At 38.7% G+C, this 23,503-nt stretch overlaps 2 non-coding genes across 2 annotated transcripts; both read right to left on the bottom strand.

The window, feature by feature from the left end:
- Positions 1–11,831: 11,831 nt before the first annotated feature.
- On the bottom strand, positions 11,832–11,935 carry LOC148578083 (small nucleolar RNA R71). Its single transcript, XR_015903470.1, has one exon. It is a non-coding gene; the product is annotated as a small nucleolar RNA R71 (small nucleolar RNA).
- Positions 11,936–20,450: 8,515 nt separating this feature from the next.
- LOC148578082 (small nucleolar RNA R71) lies at positions 20,451–20,558 on the bottom strand. The gene has a single exon (XR_015903902.1). It is a non-coding gene; the product is annotated as a small nucleolar RNA R71 (small nucleolar RNA).
- Between the last annotated feature and the right edge of the window lie 2,945 nt (positions 20,559–23,503).

The raw sequence follows: 23,503 nt of genomic DNA, 5'->3' as shown, positions 1-23,503 counted from the left end.
GACTGATGCCTACTATATCCGCCAAGCTCCATCCAATTGCTATCTTATGTTTTCTCAGCACATTGAGCAGTTGCTCTTCTTGTTGAAAGGTAAGTTCCCTTGCAATGATAACTGGGAATTTTTGATTATCCTCAAGGTAGGCATACTTGAAGTGTGGAGGAAGGGGCTTTAATTATAATTTATGCTCATAGCTAGGCTCTGGATCATTCGGGGCTAGTGATAATGGCAAAGTGTCCTTATTGTGTTCAGAAGGTGTCCCCACACTTGGCCTTGCTCCATGTGCTTCTCTTCCATTTCTTCTTGGTGAACTTCAGCTACAATTTCATCAATAATGTCGCACTGAAAGATAGAATGATCTTCTGGAGGGTGCTTCATAGCTTCATTTAGATTGAAACTCACTGTTTTGCCATCTATCTCAAAGGAGTAAGTTCCTGAGAATGCGTCCAGCTTGAACTTTGAAGTCTTCAGGAATGGTCTTCCAAGCAGGATTGATGATGGTCTTCCTGAGTTATTAGGGGGCATTTCCAGGATATAGAAGTCAATAGGAAATGTGAGCCCTTTAATGCTCACTAATACATCTTCATCAATTCCAACTACTGTAATAATGCTTTTATCTGCTAACACAAAATGAGCTTCCGACCTTTTTAAGGGAGGGAGCCTCAAAGTATCATATATAGACAATGGCATTATACTAACACACACTCCTAAATCACACATGCAATCAGAAAATATTACACCCCTTATGGTACAGTTAACCATACATGGACCGGGGTCACTACATTTTTCAGGTATACCTCCCATTAAAGCAGATATAGAACTACCTAAAGGAATAGTTTCTAATTCATTATTTTTATCTTTATGTATGCACAAATCTTTTAGAAAGTTTTCATATTTAGGTACCTGCTGAATAACATCAAAAAGGGAAACAGTTACCTCAACCTTTTTGAATATTTCTACCATTTTGGGATCAAGTTCAATTTGCTTCCTAGATTTCTTTTCAAGGTGTGGAAATGGGATAGGGATGGCATTACTTGCAGCTTCTACACCCTTTGGTGTTTCATTCTGTGGTTGAGCTACTTCTTCTTTAACTATGTTTTGCACGTCCTCTTCCTCTTCAGTATCTTCCACTTCCACTACATCTTCAGCTGGGACATGTTCTGGTGGGCTTGGCTCCTCATGGTTCCTCTCTTGCAATGTGGTCCCGGGCCTCAAAGTGATGGCATTGATGTCACCCTTGGGATTAGGTAGGGGTTGAGAAGGAATTCCACTGGAGTTTGAAGGTTGATTGGTGGAGTTAGGTGATGAATCTAAGTATCTAACCGGGAGACGAGAGCTTGTAAAGTGGCAGTCAGACCATTTAAAGTAGAGTTCAATTGTGTATGCATGTCTTGTTGTCCTTGTGCAAGAGAACGGAGCATCTTGTCATTTGAAGAGGAATTGGAGTAAGTGATCTGAGGAACCTGTTGTTGGTTGTGCTGGGGTCCTTGGGACTGTCTTAGGTAAGATGCTCTGTAAGGTTGGTTCTGATTCTGCTGTCTGTTGTTGTTATTGTTATTCCACCTCTGGTTTCCATTATTGTCTCTGCCTCCTCTGTTATAGTTGTCCCTCCAGCCATGGTTAGAATTATCTCTCCAGCCTTGGTTGGAGTTGTCCTGCCATCCATGGTTATAGTTGCCACCTTGGTTGTAGTAGCCACCTTGTTAATTGTATCCTTGATTCGGGCGGTCATAGAAGTTATGAGTGGCTGCCACAGTGTTGTCTTCCTATTGGAGCTGCGGACATTCATTAGGATAATGACTATAATCAGCACAGATCCCGCATACTCTTTGTGGAACCAACTGTTGGCTTTGTTGTGGTGAGGGAAGTTAAGCTTGTTGTGCTTGTTATTGATTTAACTGCATCTGTTTCAGTAGGTTGGTCATTTCATATATACTCTGTGTAAGAGCAGTATTTTCAACGCTAGAGGAAATCTCTGCAATAGCTTTTGAGGGTAAACACAAAATCCAGTGAGGGTTCAATAGCTCATTAACATATATCTCTGCTAAAATTATTAATTGTCTTGCAAGTTTATAAAATATTTTTTTTTCTCTCCCATCTCAACTGTAAAGGCACTTTATCACTATCTAAGGTTTGGCTATATATAAATATGACTCCTTGAGAATGTGAATTAATTCAACTACATGCAAGCTTTATATTCAAGTGAATAAATATTAGAATTGCATGATGCATCATTCATTTAGGTAGTTGCATTTAGATTAGATTGCATTGCATGACATTCCACCACTTTAACCTTACCTTACTCTTTATCTTGGACTTAGCATGAGGACATGCTATTGTTTATGTGTGGGGAGGTTGATAAACCCATATTTTATGATATATTTTGTGCTTAATTTGAGTGATTTATTTAATCCTTCACCCACTTATTCATACTAATTGCATGGTTTTACTTTCCCTTCCTTATTATGTGATGTATGTGAAAAACATGTTTTCTATGCTTAAAAATAATTATTTTGATTACCCTTTATTCCCATTCGATGCCGTGATTCGTGTGTTGAGTAGTTTCAGATCTTCTAAGGCAGAAATGACTTAAAGGATGGAAAGGAAACATACAAAAATGGAAGGAAAACACAAAACGGAGTTTTTGGAGAGATTGGCATCCACGCGATCGCATGGACGACGCGGCCGCATGCCAAGCGCAAAGAAGCAGCGACGCGGCCGCATGACTGACGCGGTCGCATGACTGACGCGACCACGTGACAAGGAAAACTCCGAATGACGCGACCGCGTGACCCACACGGACGCGTGACAGAGGCCACGCACCAGAAATTACAGAAAACGCTCTCAGCGAATTCTGAAGCCCTTTTTGGCCCAAAACCAAGTCCGGAAGGCATAGGCCAGAGGTTATGAAGTGGAGGAATGCATCCATTCAAAGAGAGTCTCCACTTTAGTTAGTTTTCATGATTTAGATTTAGTTTAGAGAGAGGTTCTCTCCCCTCTCTCTTCTCTCTTTAGGATTAGGATTTAGAATTAGGATTTTATTCGCTTTCTGGATTATCTCTTTATCAGGTTCAATATTCCTTTTTATTTACTTCTGCAATTTAATTTGTGAATTCTTCCATGTTACAGATTACTCTTTTGAATTAATGTTATTTGAGGTATTTCAGTTTAATATTGCTTTCTTTTATTGATGTTGCTATTATTCCCAAATCTGAAGACATTTTTATTCCAGTAGATTTATTTTTCTCCTTTTGGTCTTGGTTAAGAAATCAGTAACTCAGGAGTTATCAAACTCAAACATGAATGATAATTGTTATCTTTGTTAATTAAATTGAACTTCAATAATCCCAATCTTTTCTTAGGAAATAAATAGGATCCGAAGATCAAACCAATTAATCCCTTGACCTTCCTTTATCTTAGTAAAGGTTAACAAAGTGGAATTAAGATCCAAGATATCATGGACAAGGACCATTCTACAATGCATAGCAAGCAAATAGATGTGGTGGACAACCTTGTAATTACCAACAAGCCCCACCCTGTGCTTATAGACCATCCTCTCAACACAACTTCGAACCACCACACTCACAAGCTCCTTTTCACCATTCACAACCGTATGATCCTCATTTACCCCAGTTCCAATCTAATCACTCCCAAACACCACCACTTCCCCCTGTACCATATCCAAATCTATCACCCTGAGAATCAGAGGTTCACCTCAAGGAAACAGTAAATCGACTTCAAACAACCCTTCATCAACTGGAGCAAGCTGTAAGTCAATTATCTTCTAGACGTTCGAATATTCAAGGACATCCCACAGTCCCATGTGGATAATCTAACGAAGAGCGTAGTATGAAAGAGATACTAGAAACTCCAGTGGACAAGACAGAGCATGGTTTCGTACTGGAACAAGTAGAGGAAGCTGTCATTATTGAAGAAGAATAGTTGGTTGAAGACTTAGGAGATGCTGAACCTCCATGGGAATCCAAAGTTGTGGAGCATTCTGTCAAGGATGTTACAATTGATGCTAAGGAGGATTGTGCGCAATCCCCAGAGCAAATCTTTCATGAAGAACTAGACAGAATAACCCAAGAAGCAAATTTCCTTGATGATGATAGTCACAAGTCAAGTTCTCCTAGTAATGAACTTGCATCTGCAAGTGAATTCTCTGAGATCGAAGAATCTTTCCCAAGTGAATACGAAGATGATACAGAGGTAGATTTCTCTCAACCTCCAGTCTATGACTTAAGTGATGAGGAAGACATAGATGGCTTTGATCAGGACATGGATACACTTGAAGAATCTTGCAAGGAAGTGGAGACTTTCACAGAAGAGCACAAGGGAGTAGAACTCACAGAACCACTGGAACCACCTATCCCAAGGCCATTACCACCCAATACAAGTTTTAAGTGGGTACAATCCTTAACCTTTAACTGTATTTTTCCACTTGAATATGGTTTGCTTGAAACAGATGGCCAGCTTAGAGCTCTCTGCGGCTTTAAGAGTAAGTGGGAAATGGCTCATACCTAGAGCTGGTGCACAAGGTTCAATAAGGTTCCACGCTTCAACTCGAAGTGCACGGATTGGTATCATGATCAATCAGATGGATCTCGAAAAACGTTTGGTTATCCTAGTGAGAATCTAATTTCTAAACCGCCCAGATGGAAAAGTATAGATCGAGACGACGACGGATTTAAAAGCAAAGTTTGGGATCCTGGAACCTATGCTGACATTCGTCACCCCGGGAGCCTGACAATCTGTTTGAAGCTACTCAGAAGCTTCACATGCCTAGTTTGGGACCCTCGAGGCTATTGGCATTCTAAGCATTGGTGGAGATTTATGGATGAATTTAAGCATAAGCCGCCATAACAGGAAGCTAATCCAACGTCCAACTTAAGGACTTTAACTAAAAGTGCTAGGTGGGAGACAACCCACCATGGTATGATCGTTCCTTTTTCAATATTTTTTATTTAGTTTTATTTGTTTTCAAGTTTTATTTTATTTTATTATATTGAACCTGGAAGTTTTGCATCGCATTCATATTAATCATTGCATTCTGCATACTGCATAAAAAAAAGGGTGCGCGACGTGACCGCATCATTCATGCGATCGCATCAAGTTGCGAAAAAGACTTCCCACGCGAACGCGTCATTCACGCGGCCGCGTGCCCTGGAGATCGGCGTAAAGATCCAACATCCAGAAAGTTAGGCTGGAATCGTGCGGCTATTGTGCGTTTTGCACAAATGACCCACACGATCGCATCACTTGCACAACATACATCCCACGCGACAGCGTGAGCGATGCGATCGCATCACATGGATTGCACAAACACCCCAAAGGAGACAGAGAGTTACGCTGAAACAATGCTGGAACTATGCGTTTCGCACAAATTCCAGCGACGCGATTGATGAGCGGATAATTTATACGCTTTTTGGCATTGTTTTTAGTATGTTTTTAGTAGGATCTAGTTACTTTTAGGGATGTTTTTATTAGTTTTTATGATAAATTCACATTTCTGGACTTTACTATGAGTTTGTATGTTTTTCTGTGATTTCAGGTATTTTCTGGCTGAAATTGAGGGACTTGAGCAAAAATCAGATTCAGAGGTTGAAGAAGGACTGCTGATGCTGTTGGATTCTGACCTCCCTGCACTCAAAGTGGATTTTCTGGAGCTCCAGAACTCCAAATGGCGCGCTCTCAATGGCGTTGGAAAATAGACATCCAGGGCTTTCCAGCAATATATAATATTTCATACTTTGTCCGAGTTTAGATGATGCAAAAGGGCGTTGAACGCCAGTTTTATGCTGCAGTCTGGAGTTAAACGCCAGAAACACGTCACAAACCAGAGTTGAACGCCAAAAACACGTTACAAACTGGCGTTCAACTCCAAGAATGACCTCTCCATGTGTAAACTTCAAGCTCAGCCCAAGAACACACCAAGTGGGCCCTGGAAGTGGATTTCTACATCATTTACTCAATTCTGTAAACCCTAGTAACTAGTTTAGTATAAATAGGACTTTTCACTATCGTATTAGACATCTTGGGACGTCTAGTTCTTAGATCATGGGGGCTGGCCATTCGGCCATGCCTGGACTTTATCACTTATGTATTTTCAACGGTAGAGTTTCTACACACCATAGATTAAGGTGTGGAGCTCTGCAGTTCCTCATGAATTAATACAAAGTACTACTGTTTTTCTATTCAATTCAACTTATTCCGCTTCTAAGATATCCATTTGTACTTCAACATGAATGTGATGATCGTGACAGTCATCATCATTCCCTATGAACACGTGCCTGACAACCACTTCCGTTCTACCTTAGATTGAATGAGTATCTCTTGGATTCCTTAATCAGAATCTTCGTGGTATAAGTTAGAACCCATGGATGGCCATTCCTGAGATCCGGAAAGTCTAAACCTTGTCTGTGGTATTCCGAGTAGGATCTGGGAAGGGATGGTTGTGACGAGCTTCAAACTCGTGAGTGCTGGGCGTAGTGACAGACGCAAAAGGATCAATGGATCCTATTCCAGTATGATCGAGAACCGACAGATGATTAGCCATGCAGTGACAGCACATTGGACCATTTTTACTGAGAGGATAGGATGTAGCCATTGACAACGGTGATACCTAACATACAGCTTGCCATGGAAAGGAGTAAAATTGATTGGATGAAGACAGCAGGAAAGCAGAGGTTCAGAGGAACGAAAGCATCTCTATACGCTTATCTGAAATTTTTACCAATGAATTACATAAGTATTTCTATCTTTATTTTCTGTTTATTTATTATTATTATTCAAAAACTCCATAACCATTTGATATCCGCCTGACTGAGATTTTCAAGATGACCATAGCTTGCTTCATACCAACAATCTCCGTGAGATCGACCCTTACTCACGTAAGGTTTTATTACTTGGACGACCCAGTGCACTTGCTAGTTAGTTGTATCGAAGTTGTGACAAATTATGAATTAAGATTAGAGCACCAAGTCTTTGGAGCCATTATCAGGGATCACAATTTCGTGCACCAAGTTTTTGGTGCCGTTGCCGGGGATTGTTCGAGTTTTGGGCAAGTTTGGGTCCGGTAAGATCAGTGCCAAGTTGGTCCGGCAACAACACCAAGTTTTTGGCGCCGTTGCCGGGGATTGTTCGAGTTTGGACAACCGACGGTTCATCTTGTTGCTCAGATTAGGTAATTTTCTTTTTGTTTTATTTTCAAAAAAAATATTTTGTTTTCAAAAATCTTTCAAAAATTTCTCATCTGTTTTCGAAAATTATTTCAGAATTTTTAAGAATGAATTCTAGAGTTTCATGAAGCATGTTGAAGCCTGTCTGGCTGTAAAGCCATGTCTAAATTCATTTAGACTGAGGCTTCCAAGTCATCATTACAAGAGCAAGCTAGTTGTTGCTAATCAAATTTGTTATTGTATGACTGATTTGTATCTTCTAAAGCTTGGCTGGCTATTAAGCCATGTCTAACCCTTGGATTGGAGCTTTAGGCTAACATTGAAAGATTCCTGGAATTCTTATTAAAAATTTTTGAATTTCTTATTTTCTTTTTCCTATATGTTTTTCAAAAAAATATACAAAACTCCAAAAAAAAAATTAATAAAATCATAAAATCAAAAATATTTTGTGTTTCTTGTTTGAGTCTTGTGTCAAATTTTAAGTTTGGTGTCAATTGCATACTCATCTTGCATTTTTTTTCGAAAATTACATTCATGCATTGCATTCATCATGATAAATGATGAGCGGATAATTTATACGCTTTTTGGCATTGTTTTTAGTATGTTTTTAGTAGAATCTAGTTACTTTTAGGGATATTTTCATTAGTTTTTATGTTAAATTCACATTTCTGGACTTTACTATGAGTTTGTGTATTTTTCTGTGATTTCAGGTATTTTCTGACTGAAATTGAGGGACTTGAGCAAAAATCAGATTCAGAGGTTGAAGAAGGACTGCTGATGCTGTTGGATTCTGACCTCCCTGCACTCAAAGTAGATTTTCTAGAGCTACAGAACTTAAAATGGCGCCCTTCCAATTGCGTTGGAAAGTAGACATCCAGGGCTTTCCAGCAATATATAATAGTCTATACTTTGGCCGCGTTTAGACGACGTAAAAAGACTTTGAACGCCAGTTCTATGCTGCTGTCTGGAGTTAAACGCTAGAAACACGTCACAAGCCAGAGTTGAACGCCAGAAATACGTTACAAACTGGCGTTCAACTCCAAAAATGACCTCTGCACGTGTAATATTCAAGCTCAGCCCAAGCACACACCAAGTGGGCCCCGGAAGTAGATTTATGCATCAATTACTTACTTCTGTAAACCCTAGTAACTAGTTTAGTATAAATAGGACTTTTTACTATTGTATTAGACATCTTGGAACATCTTGGGACGTCTGGTTCTTAGATTATGGGGGCTGGCCATTCCGCCATGCCTGGACCTTTCACTTATGTATTTTTAACGGTAGAGTTTCTACACTCCATAGATTAAGGTGTGGAGCTCTGCTGTTCCTCAAAGATTAATGCAAAGTACTACTGTTTTTCTATTCAATTCAACTTATTCCGCTTCTAAGATATTCATTCGCACTTCAACCTGAATGTGATGAACGTGACAATCATCATCATTCCCTATGAACGTGTGCCTGACAACCACTTACGTTCTACCTTAGATTGAATGAATATCTCTTGGATCTCTTAATCAGAATCTTCGTGGTATAAGCTAGATTGATGGCGGCATTCATGAGAGTCCGGAAAGTCTAAACCTTGTCTGTGGTATTCCGAGTAGGACTCAAGGATTGAATGACTGTGACGAGCTTCAAACTCGCGAGTACTGGGCGTAGTGACAGACGCAAAAGGATAGTAAATCCTATTCCAGTATGATCGAGACCCTCCAGATGATTAGCCATGCAGTGACAGTGCATCGGACCATTTTCACAGAGAGGATAGGATGCAGCCATTGGCAAGGGTGATGCCTCCAGACGATTAGCCATGCAGTGACAGCGCATCGGACCATTTTCCAGAGAGAATTAAAAGTAGCCATTGACAACGGTGATGTCCTTACATAAAGCCAGCCATGGAAATGAGTAAGACTGATTGGATGAAGACAGCGGGAAAGCAGAGGTTCAGAGGAACGAAAGCATCTCTATACACTTATCTGAAATTCTCACCAATGATATACATAAGTGTTTCTATCCTTATTTTCTATCTATTTATTATTTATGTTCAAAAACTCCATAACAATTTTATATCCGTCTGACTGAGATTTACAAGGTGACCATAGCTTGCTTCATACCAACAATCTCCGTAGGATCGACCCTTACTCACATAAGGTTTATTACTTGGACGACCCAGTGCACTTGCTGGTTAGTTGTATCGAAGTTGTGAATGAAAAACGATTTATTAAGACGTGCGTACAGAGTTTCTGGCGCCGTTGCCTGAGATCACAATTTCGTGCACCAAGTTTTTGGCGCCGTTGCCGGGGATTGTTCGAGTTTGAACAACTGACGGTTCATCTTGTTGCTCAGATTAGGTAATTTTCTTTTTGTTTTATTTTCAAAAAGTTTTCAAAAATCTTTCAAAAATTTCTCCTTTGTTTTCGAAAAAAAAATTAAAATAAAAATGTTTTCAAAAATATATTTTTCTTCAGAATTTTTAAGAATGAATTCTAGCATTTCATGAAGCATGTTGAAGCCTGGCTGGCTGTAAAGCCATGTCTAATTCTTCTGGAATGGGTATGTCAGGCGTGTCATGTCTGAGTTACATACTAAAACTTGGCTGGCTATTAAGCCATGCCTGACCCTTTGATTGGAGCTTTAGACTAAAGAGCATAAGATTCCTGGAATTCATATTAAAAATTTTGGAATCCTTATTTTTCTTTTTCAAAATGATTTTTGAAAAAATTAAAAGAAAATAAAAAAAATCATAAAATTCATAAAAATAAAAAATATTTCGTGTTTCTTATTTGAGTCTTGAGTCAAGTTGAAAGTTTGGTGTCAATTGCATATTCATCTTGCATTTTTCGAAAAATTCATGCATTCATAGTGTTCTTCATGATCTTCAAGTTGTTCTTGGTATGTCTTCTTGTTTGATCTTGATGTTTTCATGTTTTGCATCTTTTCTTGTTTTACATGTGCATTTTTGCATCCATAGAGTCTAAACATGAAAGATTTCTAAGTTTGGTGTCTTGCATGTTTTCTTTGCATTAAAAATTTTTCAAAAATATGTTCTTGATGTTCATCATGATCTTCAAAGTGTTCTTGGTGTTCATCTTGACATTCGTAGTGTTCTTGCATTCATCACATAGGTTGATCTAAAAATTTTCATGCATCGCATCATTTTCATGTTTTTCCCTCTCATCATAAAAAATTCAAAAATCAAAAAAAAAAATATTTCCCTTTTTTACTCATAAATTTCAAAAATTTGAGTTGACTTTTTCAAAACTTTTTAAAATCTAGTTGTTTTTATGAGTCAAATCAAATTTTCAATTTAAAAATCTTATCTTTTTCAAAATCTTTTTCAAAAATCAAATCTTTTTCATTTTTCTTATTTATTTTCGAAAATTTTAAAAATATTTTTCAAAAATCTTTTTCTTATTTTTATCTCATAATTTTCAAAAATAACAGCATCAATTAATGTTTTGATTCAAAAATTTCAAGTTTGTTACTTGCTTGTTAAGAAAGATTCAAACTTTGAGTTCTAGAATCATATCTTGTGATTTCTTGTGAATCAAGTCATTAATTGTGATTTTAAAAATCAAATCTTTTTCAAAACTAATTTCAATCATATCTTTTCAAAAATATCTTTCTATCTTTTCTTTTTCAAAAATTTGATTTTAAAATATCTTTTCTAACTTCTTATCTTCTTATCTTTTCAAAATTGATTTTCAAATTTGTTTCAACTAACTAACTAACTTTTTGTTTGTTTCTTATCTTTTTCAAAACTACCCAACTAATTCTCTCTCTCTAATTTTTGAAAATATCTTCCCTCTTTTTCAAAATTTCTTTTTAATTAACTAATTATTTTAATTTTTTATTTTAATTCTCGAAAATTACTAACCTTTTTCAAAAACTATTTTCGAAAATCACTAACTCTTTTTCAAAAATTGTTTTCGAAAATTCTCTCTCTCTTTTATCTCCTTCTATTTATTTATTCATCTACTAACACTTCATCTCACCCAAATTCGAACCCCCTCTTCCATCTGTGTTCGAATTTTTTCTTCTTCTTTTCTTCTACTCATACAGGGACCTCTATACTGTGGTAAAAAGGACCCCTATTATTATTATTTTTCTGTCCCTCTTTTTCATATGAGCAGGAGCAAGGACAAGAACATTCTTGTTGAAGCAGATCCAGAACCTGAAAGGACACTGAAGAAAAAATTAAGAGAAGCTAAAATACAACAATCCAGAGACAACTTTTCAGAAATTTTCGAACAAGAAGAGGAGATGGCAGTCGAAAATAATAATAATGCAAGGAGGATGCTTGGTGACTTTACTGCACCCAATTCCAATTTACATGGAAGAAGCATCTCCATTCCTGCCATTGGAGCAAACAATTTTGAGCTAAAACCTCAATTAGTTTCTCTGATGCAGCAGAACTGCAAGTTTCATGGACTTCCATCTGAAGATCCTTTTCAGTTCTTAACTGAATTCTTGCAGATCTGTGATACCGTTAAGACTAATGGAGTAGATCCTGAAGTCTACAGGCTCATGCTTTTGTCTTTTGCTGTGAGAGACAGAGCTAGAATATGGTTGGACTCTCAACCTAAGGATAGCCTGAACTATTGGGATAAGTTGGTCAAGGCTTTCTTACCCAAGTTCTTTCCTCCTCAAAAGCTGAGTAAGCTTAGAGTGGATGTTCAGACCTTCAAACAAAAAGAAAGTGAATCCCTCTATGAAGCTTGGGAGAGATACAAAGAACTGACCAAAAAGTGTCCTTCTGACATGCTCTCAGAATGGACCATCCTGGACATATTCTATGATGGTCTGTCTGAATTAGCTAAAATGTCATTGGATACCTCTGCAGGTGGATCCATTCACCTAAAGAAAACGCCTGCAGAAGTTCAAGAACTCATTAACATGGTTGCTAATAACCAGTTCATGTACACTTCTGAGAGGAATCCTGTGAGCAATGGGACGCCTCAGAAGAAGGGAGTTCTTGAAATTGATACTCTGAATGCCATACTGGCTCAGAATAAAATATTGACTCAGCAAGTCAATATGATTTCTCAGAGTCTGAATGGAATGCAAGCTGCATCCAACAGTACTCAAGAGGCATCTTCTGAAGAAGAAGCCTATGATCCTGAAAACCCTGCAATAGCAGAAGTGAATTATATGGGTGAACCTTATGGAAACACCTATAACCCCTCATGGAGAAATCACCCAAATCTCTCATGGAAGGATCAACAAAGGCCTCAACAAGGCTTTAATAATGGTGGAAGAAATAGGTTTAACAATAGTAAACCTTTTCCATCATCCACTCAGCAACAGACAGAGAACTCTGAACAAAATACCTCTAATTTAGCAAACTTAGTCTCTGATCTATCTAAGGCCACTGTAATTTTCATGAATGAAACAAGGTCCTCCATTAGAAATTTGGAGGCACAAGTGGGCCAGCTGAGTAAAAGGATCACTGAAATCCCTCCTAGTACTCTCCCAAGCAATACAGAAGAAAATCCAAAAGGAGAGTGCAAGGCCATTGAATTAATCACCATGGCCGAACCTGTAAGGGAAGGAGAGGATGTGAATCCCAGTGAGGAAGACCTCCTGGGACGTCCAGTGATCAATAAGGAGCTTCCCTCTGAGGAACCAAAGGAATCTGAGGCTCACTTAGAGACCATAGAGATTCCATTAAACCTCCTTATGCCATTCATGAGCTCTGATGAGTATTCCTCTTCTGAAGAGAATGAGGATGTTACTGAAGAGCAAGTTACCAAGTACCTTGGTGCAATCATGAAGCTGAATGCCAAATTATTTGGTATTGAGACTTGGGAAGATGAACATCCCTTGTTCACCAATGAACTAAGTGATCTGGATCAACTGACATTGCCTCAGAAGAAACAGGATCCTGGAAAGTTCATAATACCTTGTACCATAGGCAACATGATCTTTGAAAAGGCTCTGTGTGACCTTGGTTCAGGGATAAACCTCATGCCCCTCTCTGTAATAGAGAAACTGGGAATCTTTGGGGTGCAAGCTGCTAAAATCTCATTAGAGATGGCAGACAATTCAAGAAAATAGGCTTATGGACAAGTAGAAGACGTGTTAGTAAAGGTTGAAGGCCTTTACATCCCTGCTGATTTTATAATCCTTGATACTGGGAAGGATGAGGATGAATCCATCATCCTTGGAAGACCTTTCCTAGCCACAGCAAGAGCTGTGATTGATGTTGACAGAGGTGAATTAGTCCTTTAAATGAATGAGGACTCCCTTGTGTTTACAACTCAAGGTTACCCTTCTGTAAACATGGAAAAGAGGCACAATAAGCTTCTCTCAAAACAGAGTCAACCAAAGTCCCCCACAGTCAAACTCTAAGTTTGGTGTTGGGAGGCCACAACCAAACTCTAAGTTTGGTGTTGAACTCCCATATCCAAACTCTAAGTTTGGTGTTGGGAAGTCTCAACAATGCTCTGAACATCTATGAGGCTCCATGAGAGCCCACTGTCAAGCTATTGACATTAAAGAAGCGCTTGTTGGGAGGCAACCCAATTTTTATTTACCTAATTTTATTTTTCTTGTTCTTTCATGTTTTATTAGGTTCATGATCATGTGGAGTCACAAAATAAATATAAAAATTGAAAACAGAATCAAAAACAGCAGAAGAAAAATCACACCCTGGAGGAAGACCTTACTGGCGTTTAAACGCCAGTAAGAAGCATCTGGCTGGCGTTCAACGCCAGAACAGAGCATGGTTCTGGCACTGAACGCCCAAAATGGGCAGCATCTGGGCGTTTGAATGCCAGAATTGCACCCTGGAGAAGAGCTGGCGCTGAACGCCCAGAACAAGCATGGTTCTGGCGTTCAACGCCAGAAATGGGCAACAAATGGGCGTTCAACGCCCAGAACAAGCACCAATCTGGCGCTGAACGCCCAGAGTTGTGTGCAAGGGCATTTTGCATGCCTAATTTGGTGCAAGGTTGTAAATCCTTGAACACCTCAGGATCTGTGGACCCCACAGGATCACCTCAGGATCTGTGGACCCCACAGGATCCCCACCTACCTCCACTCACTTCTTCTCACTCCTCTTTCACACAATCCCATAAACACTCTTCCCCAAAACTCTTCACCAATCACCTCAATCTCTCTTCCCTATCACCACTTTACCACTCACATCCATCCACTCTTCCCCATAAACCTACCTCATAAACTCTACCTACCTTCAAAATTCAAAATCAATTTCCCACCCAAACCCACCCATATGGCCGAACCTTTACCCCCCTCCCTTCCCTATATAAAGCCCTCCATTCTTCTTCATTTTCACACAACACAACCCTCTCTTCTCTTCTTGGCCGAATACACCACTCCCTCCTCTCCTCTATTTCTTCTTCTTATTCATCTATTCTTTCTTCTCTTGCTCGAGGGCGAGCAAAAATTCTAAGTTTGGTGTGGTAAAAGCATAAGCTTTTTGTTTTTCCATTACCATTGATGGCACCCAAGACCGGAGAATCCTCTAGAAAAGGGAAAGGGAAGACAAAAGCTTCCACCTCCGAGTCATAGGAGATGGAAAGGTTCATCTCCAAAGCTCATCAAGACCAACTCTATGATGTTGTGGTCAAGAAGAAGGTGATCCCCGAGGTCCCTTTCAAGCTCAAGAAGAATGAGTATCCGGAGATCCGACATGAAATCCAAAGAAGAGGTTGGGAAGTTCTAACAAAACCCATCCAACAAGTCGGCATCCTAATGGTTCAAGAGTTCTATGCCAATGCATGGATCACTAGGAACCATGATCAAAGTAAGAACCCAAACCCAAAGAATTATATTACAATGGTTCGGGGGAAATACTTAGATTTTAGTCCGGAAAATGTGAGGTTGGCGTTTAACTTGCCTATGATGCAAGGAGATGCATGCCCCTACACTAGAAGGGTCAACTTTAATCAAAGGTTAGACCAAGTCCTCATGGACATATGTGTGGAAGGATCTCAATGGAAGATTGACTCCAAAGGCAAGCCGGTTCAATTAAGAAGACTGGACCTCAAGCCTGTGGCTAGAGGATGGTTGGAGTTCATCCAACGCTCCATCATCCCTACTAGCAACCGATCTGAAGTTACTGTGGATCGGGCCATCATGATTCATAGCATCATGATTGGAGAGGAAGTAGAAGTTCATGAAGTCATCTCCCTTGAATTCTACAAAATAGCCGAAAAGCCCTCTCCTGGGGCAAGGCTAGCTTTTCCTCGTCTTATTTGCCATCTATGTTACTCAGCTGGAGCTTTCATAGAAGGAGACATTCCCATTGAGGAAGAGAAGCCCATCACTAAGAAAAGGATGGAGCAGGCAAGAGAGCCCATTCATGGATCTCAAGAGACGCATGAAGCTCATCACCATGAGATCCCGGAGATGCCTCAAATGCATTTTCCTCTACAAAACTATTGGGAGCAAATCAACACCTCCCTAGGAGAATTAAGTTCCAACATGGGACAATTAAGGGTGGAACATCAAGAGCACTCCATCATCCTTCATGAAATAAGAGAAGATCAAAAAGTAATGAGGGAGGAGCAATAAAGACAAGGAAGAGACATAGAAGAACTCAAGGACATCATTGGTTCCTCAAGAAGGAAACGCCACCATCACTAAGGTGACTCATTCCTTGTTCTTATTTTCTATTTTTCGTTTTCTCTATGTTAAGTGCTTATCCATGTTTGTGTCTTCATTACATGATCATTAGTATTTAGTAACTTTGTCTTAAAGTTATGAATGTCCTATGAATCCATCACCTCTCTTAAATGAAAACTGTTTTAATTCAAAAGAACAAGAAGTACATGAGTTTCGAATTTATCCTTGAACTTAGTTTAATTATATTGATGTGGTGACAATACTTTTTGTTTTCTGAATGAATGCTTGAACAGTACATATGTCTTTTGAAGTTGTTGTTTAAGAATGTTAAATATGTTGACTCTTGAAAGAATGATGACAAGGAGACATGTTATTTGATAATCTGAAAAATCATAAAAATGATTCTTGAAGTAAGAAAAAGCAGCAAAGAACAAAGCTTGCAGAAAAAAAAATAGAAAAAAAAATAGCAAAAAAATAGAAAGAAAAAAAAAGAGAAAAAGCAAGCAGAAAAAGCCAAAAGCTCTTAAAACCAAAAGGCAAGAGCAAAAAGCCAATAACCCTTAAAACCAAAAGGCAAGGGTAATAAAAAGGATCCCAAGGCTTTGAGCATCAGTGGATAGGAGGGCCTAAAGGAATAAAATCCTGGCCTAAGCGGCTAAACCAAGTTGTCCCTAACCATGTGCTTGTGGCGTGAAGGTGTCAAGTGAAAACTTGAGACTGAGCGGTTAAAGTCAAGGTCCAAAGCAAAAAAAGAGTGTGCTTAAGAACCCTGGACACCTCTAATTGGGGACTTTAGCAAAGCTGAGTCACAATCTAAAAAGGTTCACCCAATTATGTGTCTGTGGTATTATGTATCCGGTGGTAATACTGGAAAACAAAGTGCTTAGGGCCACGGCCAAGACTCATAAAGTAGCTGTGTTCAAGAATCAACATACTGAACTAGGAGAATCAATAACACTATCTGAACTCTGAGTTCTTATAGATGCCAATCATTCTGAACCTCAATGGATAAAGTGAGATGCCAAAACTATTCAAGAGGCAAAAAGCTACAAGTCCCGCTCATCTGATTGGAGCTATGTTTCATTGATAGTTTGGAATTTATAGTATATTCTCTTCTTTTTATCCTATTTGATTTTTGGTTGCTTGGGGACAAGCAACAATTTAAGTTTGGTGTTGTGATGAGCGGATAATTTATACGCTTTTTGCCATTATTTTTAGTATGTTTTTAGTAGAATCTAGTTACTTTTAGGGATGTTTTCATTAGTTTTATGTTAAATTCACATTTCTGGACTTTACTATGAGTTTGTGTGTTTTTCTGTGATTTCAGGTATTTTCTGGCTGAAATTGAGGGACTTGAGCAAAAATCAGATTCAGAGATTGAAGAAGGACTGCTGATGCTGTTGGATTCTGACCTCCCTGCCCTCAAAGTGGATTTTCTGGAGCTACAGAACTCAACATGGTGCGCTTTGAATTGCATTGGAAAGTAGACATCCAGGGCTTTCCAGCAATATATAATAGTCCATACTTTGGCCGCGTTTAGACGACGCAAAAGGGCGTTGAACACCAGTTCTGTGCTGTAGTCTGGAGTTAAACGCCAGAAACACATCACAAGCCAGAGTTGAACGCCAGAAATACGTTATAAACTGGTGTTCAACTCCAAGAATGACCTCTGCACGTGTAACATTCAAGCTCAGCCCAAGCACACACCAAGTGGGCCTCGGAAGTGAATTTATGCATCAATTACTTACTTCTGTAAACCCTAGTAACTAGTTTAGTATAAATAGGACTTTTTACTATTGTATTAGACATCTTGGAACATCTTGGGACGTCTGGTTCTTAGATCATGGGGGCTGGCCATTCGGCCATGCCTGGACCTTTCACTTATGTATTTTTAACGGTAGAGTTTCTACACTCCATAGATTAAGGTGTGGAGCTCTGCTGTTCCTCAAAGATTAATGCAAAGTACTACTGTTTTTCTATTCAATTCAACTTATTCCGCTTCTAAGATATTCATTTGCACTTCAACCTGAATGTGATGAACGTGACAATCATCATCATTCCCTATGAACGCGTGCCTGACAACCACTTACGTTCTACCTTAGATTGAATGAATATCTCTTGGATCTCTTAATCAGAATCTTCGTGGAATAAGCTAGATTGATGGTGGCATTCATGAGAGTCCAGAAAGTCTAAACCTTGTCTGTGGTATTCCGAGTAGGACTCAAGGATTGAATGACTGTGACGAGCTTCAAACTCGCGAGTGCTGGGCGTAGTGACAGACGCAAAAGGAGGGTGAATCCTATTCCAATATGATCGAGAACCTCAGATGATTAGCCGTGCTGTGACAGAGCATTTGGACCATTTTCACAAGAGGATGGGATGCAGCCATTGACCACGGTGATGCCTCCAAACGATTAGCCATGCAGTGACAGCACGTCGGACCATTTTCCAGAGAGGATAAGAATTAGCCATTGACAACGGTGATGTCCTTACATAAAGCCAGCCATGGAAAGGAGTAAGACTGATTGGATGAAGACAGCAGGAAAGTAGAGGTTCAGAGGAACGAAAGCATCTCTATACACTTATCTGAAATTCTCACCAATGATATACATAAGTGTTTCTATCCTTATTTTCTATCTATTTATTATTTATGTTCGAAAACTCCATAACTATTTTATATCCGCCTGACTGAGATTTACAAGGTGACCATAGCTTGCTTCATACCAACAATCTCCGTGGGATCGACCCTTACTCACGTAAGGATTATTACTTGGACGACCCAGTGCACTTGCTGGTTAGTTGTATCGAAGTTGTGAATGAAAAATGATTTATTAAGACGTGCGTACAGAGTTTCTGGTGCCATTGCCTGAGATCACAATTTCGTGCACCAATAAACCTTCTTGATTGATCTTCATATTATATTGTTTTGTGTTGTATGGTGTTTTTCATATGCATTCTTGAATTCTTAGTGTCTAAATATTAAAAATTTCTAAGTTTGGTGTCTTGCATGTTTTTCTTTCATTAGAAATTTTTAAAAAAATAATTCTTGATGTTCATCTTGATCTTCAAAGTGTTCTTGGTGTTTATCTTAACATTCAAAGTGTTCTTGCATGCATCACATGTTTTGATCTAAAAATTCTCATGCATTGAGTCTTTTTCATGTTTTTCTCTTTCTTCATTAAAAATTCAAAAATAAAAAAAATATCTTTCTCTTTTTCACTCATAAATTTTCGAAAATTTGAGTTGACTTTTTCAAAACTTTTTAAAATTTAGTTGTTTCTTATGAGTCAAATCAAATTTTCAATTTAAAAATCCTATCTTTTTCAAAATCTTTTTCAAAAATCAAATCTTTTTCATTTCTCTTATTTATTTTCAAAAAATATAAAAATATTTTTCAAAAATCTTTTTTTATTTTATCTCATAATTTTCGAAAATATTATCAACAATTAATGTTTTGATTCAAAAATTTCAAGTTTGTTACTTACTTGTTAAGAAAGATTCAAACTTTAAGTTCTAGAATCATATCTTGTGATTTCTTGTGAATCAAGTCATTAATTGTGATTTTAAAAATCAAATCTTTTTCAAAACTAATTTCAATCATATCTTTTCAAAAATATCTTTTTATCTTATCATTTTCAAAATCATATCTTTTTAATCATACCTTTTCATATCATATCTTTTTCAAATATCTTTTCTAACTTCTTATCTTCTTATCTTTTAAAAATTGATTTTCAAAATTTGTTTCAACTAACTAATTAACTTTTTGTTTGTTTCTTATCTCTTTCAAAACCACCTAACTACTCTTTCCTCTCTAATTTTCGAAAATACCCCCTCTTTTTCAAAAATTCTTTTTAATTAATTAATTGTCTCAATTTTCAATTTTAATTTTAATTTTATCTTAATTTTTGAAAATTATTAACTCCTTTTCAAAAATTATTTTCAAAAATCACTCTCTCTCATCTTCTTCTATTTATTTAATTACTTACTAACACTTCTCTTCATCTCATATCTCTGCTCTCCTCACCCTTGTGTTTGGATTCTCCTCCCTTCTCTTTCCTTACATTACATTCTTTTCTTTTTCTACTCACACAAAGGAATCTCTATACTGTGACATAGAGGATTCCATATTTTCTGTGTTATTCCCTTCTTTGTCATATGAGCAGGAGCAAGGACAAGAACATTCTTGTTGAAGCAGATCCTGAACCTGAAAGGACTCTGAAAAGGAAACTAAGAGAAGTTAAAATACAACAATCCAGAGACAACCTTACAGGAATTTTCGAACAGGAAGAGGAGATGGCAGCCGAAAATAATAATAATGCAAGGAAGATGCTTGGTGACTTTACTGCACCAAATTCCAATTTTCATGGAAGAAGCATCTCCATCCTTACCATTGGAGCAAACAATTTTGAGCTTAAACCTCAATTAGTTTCTCTGATGCAACAGAACTGCAAGTTTCATGGACTTCCATCTGAAGATCCTTTTCAGTTCTTAACTGAATTCTTGCAGATATGTGATACTGTTAAGACTAATGGAGTAGATCCTGAAGTCTACAGGCTCATGCTTTTCCCGTTTGTTGTGAGAGACAGAGCTAGAATATGGTTGGATTCTCAACCTAAAGATAACCTGAACTCTTGGGATAAGCTGGTCACGGCTTTCTTAGCCAAGTTCTTTCCTCCTCAAAAGCTTAGTAAGCTTAGAGTGGATGGTCAAACCTTCATACAGAAGGAAGGTGAATCCCTCTATGAAGCTTGGGAGAGATACAAGCAACTGACCAAAAAGTGTCCTTTTGACATGCTTTCAGAATGGACCATCCTGGATATATTCTATGATGGTCTGTCTGAATTAGCTAAGATGTCATTAGATACTTCTGCAGGTGGATCCATTCACCTAAAGAAAACGCATGCAGAAGCTCAAGAACTCATTGACATGGTTGCTAATAACTAGTTCATGTACACTTCTGAGAGGAATCCTGTGAGTAATGGGACGCCTCAGAAGAAGGGAGTCCTTGAAATTGATACTCTGAATGCTATATTAGCTCATAATAAAATATTGACTCAGCAAGTCAATATGATTTCTCAGAGTCTGAATGGAATGCAAGCTGCATCCAACAGTACTCAAGAGGCATCTTCTGAAGAAGAGGCTTATGATCCTGAGAACCCTGCAATAGCAGAGGTAAATTACATGGGTGAACCTTATGGAAACACCTATAACCCCTCAAGGAGAAACCACCCAAATTTTTCATGGAAGGATCAACAAAAGCCTCAACAAGGCTTTAATAATGGTGGAAGAAACAGGTTTAACAATAGTAAACCTTTTCCATCATCCACTCAGCAACAGACAGAGAATTCTGAGCAGAATTCATCTAGCTTAGCAAATTTAGTCTCTGATCTATCTAAGGCTACCATGAGTTTCATGAATGAAACAAGGTCCTCCATTAGAAATTTGGAGGCACAAGTGGGCCAGCTGAGTAAGAAGATCACTGAAACTCCTCCTAGTACTCTCCCAAGCAATACAGAAGAGAATCCAAAGAGAGAGTGCAAGGCCGTTGATATAACAATCATGGCCGAATCCAAGGAGGAAGGGGAGGATGTGAATCCCAAGGAGGAAGACCTCCTGGGACGTCCAGTGATCAACAAGGAGTTTCCCTTTGAGGGACCAAAGGAATCTGAGGCTCATCTAGAGACCATAGAGATTCCATTGAACCTCCTTATGCCCTTCATGAGCTCTGATGAGTATTCTTCTTCTGAAGAGAATGAGGATGTTACTGAAGAGCAAGTTGCCAAGTACCTTGGTGCAATCATGAAGCTAAATGCCAAATTATTTGGTAATGAAACTTGGGAAGATGAACCTCCCTTGCTCACCAATGAACTGAGTGATTTGGATCAACTGAGATTGCCTCAGAAGAAATAGGATCCTGGAAAGTTCTTAATACCTTGTACCATAGGCACCATGACCTTTGAGAAGGCTCTATGTGACCTTGGGTCAGGGATAAACCTCATGCCACTCTCTGTAATGGAAAAACTAGGAATCTTTGAGGTGCAAGCTGCCAGAATCTCATTAGAAATGGCAGACAACTCCAGAAAACAAGCTTATGGACAAGTAGAGGACGTGCTAGTAAAGGTTGAAGGCCTTTACATCCCTGCTGATTTCATAATCCTGGATACTGGGAAGGAGGAGGATGAATCCATCATCCTTGGAAGACCTTTCCTAGCCACAGCAAGAGCTGTGATTGATGTAGACAGAGGTGAATTAGTCCTTCAATTGAATGAGGACTCCCTTGTGTTTAAAACTTAAGGTCACCTTTCTGTAAACATGGAAAAGAGGCACAGTAAGCTTCTCTCAAAACAGAGTCAACCAGAGCCCCCACAGTCAAACTCTAAGTTTGGTGTTGAACTCCCGTATCCAAACTCTAAGTTTGGTGTTGAGAGTCTATAAAATTGACCTGATCACCTGTGTGGCTCCATGAGAGCCCACTGTCAAGCTATTGACATTAAAGAAGCGCTTGTTGGGAGGCAACCCAATTTTTATTTATCTATTTTTATTTTTATTTTTATTGTTCCTTCATGTTTTATTAGGTTCATGATCATGTGGAGTCACAAAATAAATCCAAAAATTAAATATAGAATAAAAAACAGCAGAAGAAAAATCACACCCTGGAGGAAGGACTCACTGGCGTTTAAACGCCAGTAAAGAGCATCTGGCTGGCGTTCAATGCCAGAACAGAGCATGGAGCTGGCGCTGAACGTCAGAAACAAGCATGAAGCTGGCGTTCAATGCCAAAAATGCATGCAAAGGCATTTTACATGCCTAATTGGTGCAGGGATGTAAATCCTTGACACCTCAGGATCTGTGGACCCCACAGGATCCCCACATACCTCCACTCACCTTCCCTCCTCATAATCCTATATCACCCTCTCTCTCCATTCACAGTCGTCTCTTCTATTTTCCATTCATCACTCACATCCATACACCCCACTGATGAGCGGATAATTTATACGCTTTTTGACATTGTTTTTAGTATATTTTTAGTAGGATCTAGTTACTTTTAGGGATGTTTTCATTAGTTTTTATGTTAAATTCACATTTCTGGACTTTACTATGAGTTTGTGTATTTTTCTGTGATTTCAGGTATTTTCTGGCTGAAATTGAGGGACTTGAGCAGAAATCAGATTCAGAGGTTGAAGAAGGACTGCTGATGCTGTTGGATTCTGATCTCCCTGCACTCAAAGTGGATTTTCTGGAGCTACAGAACTCGAAATGGCACGCTTCCAATTGCGTTGGAAAGTAGACATCCAGGGCTTTCCAGAAATATATAATAATCTATACTTTGGCCAAGAATAGATGACGTCAACTGGCGTTCAATGCCAGCTTTCTGCCCAAATCTGGCGTCCATCGCCAGAAAAGGAGCCAAAACCAGAGTTGATCGCCCAAACTGGCACAAAAGCTGGCGTTCAACTCCAAGAAGGACCTCTACACATGCAACACTCAAGCTCAGCCCAAACACACACCAAGTGGGCCCCGGAAGTGGATTTATGCATCAATTACTTACTTTTGTAAACCCTAGTAGCTAGTTTATTATAAATAGGACCTTTCACTATTGTATTAGACGTCTTTTTGACCATCTTTGGACGCCTGGTTCTTAGATCATGGGGGCTGGCCATCTTGGCCATACCTGGACCTTTCACTTATGTATTTTCAACGGTAGAGTTTCTACACTCCATAGATTAAGGTGTGGAGCTCTA

The sequence above is a fragment of the Arachis ipaensis genome, chromosome B1 (assembly GCF_059453495.1).
Source record: "Arachis ipaensis isolate K30076 ecotype BB chromosome B1, ASM5945349v1, whole genome shotgun sequence".
Classification (NCBI taxonomy): Eukaryota; Viridiplantae; Streptophyta; class Magnoliopsida; order Fabales; family Fabaceae; genus Arachis; species Arachis ipaensis.
Note: the sequence above shows the minus strand (reverse complement) of the source record. Positions and strands in the feature narration are given on the sequence as shown.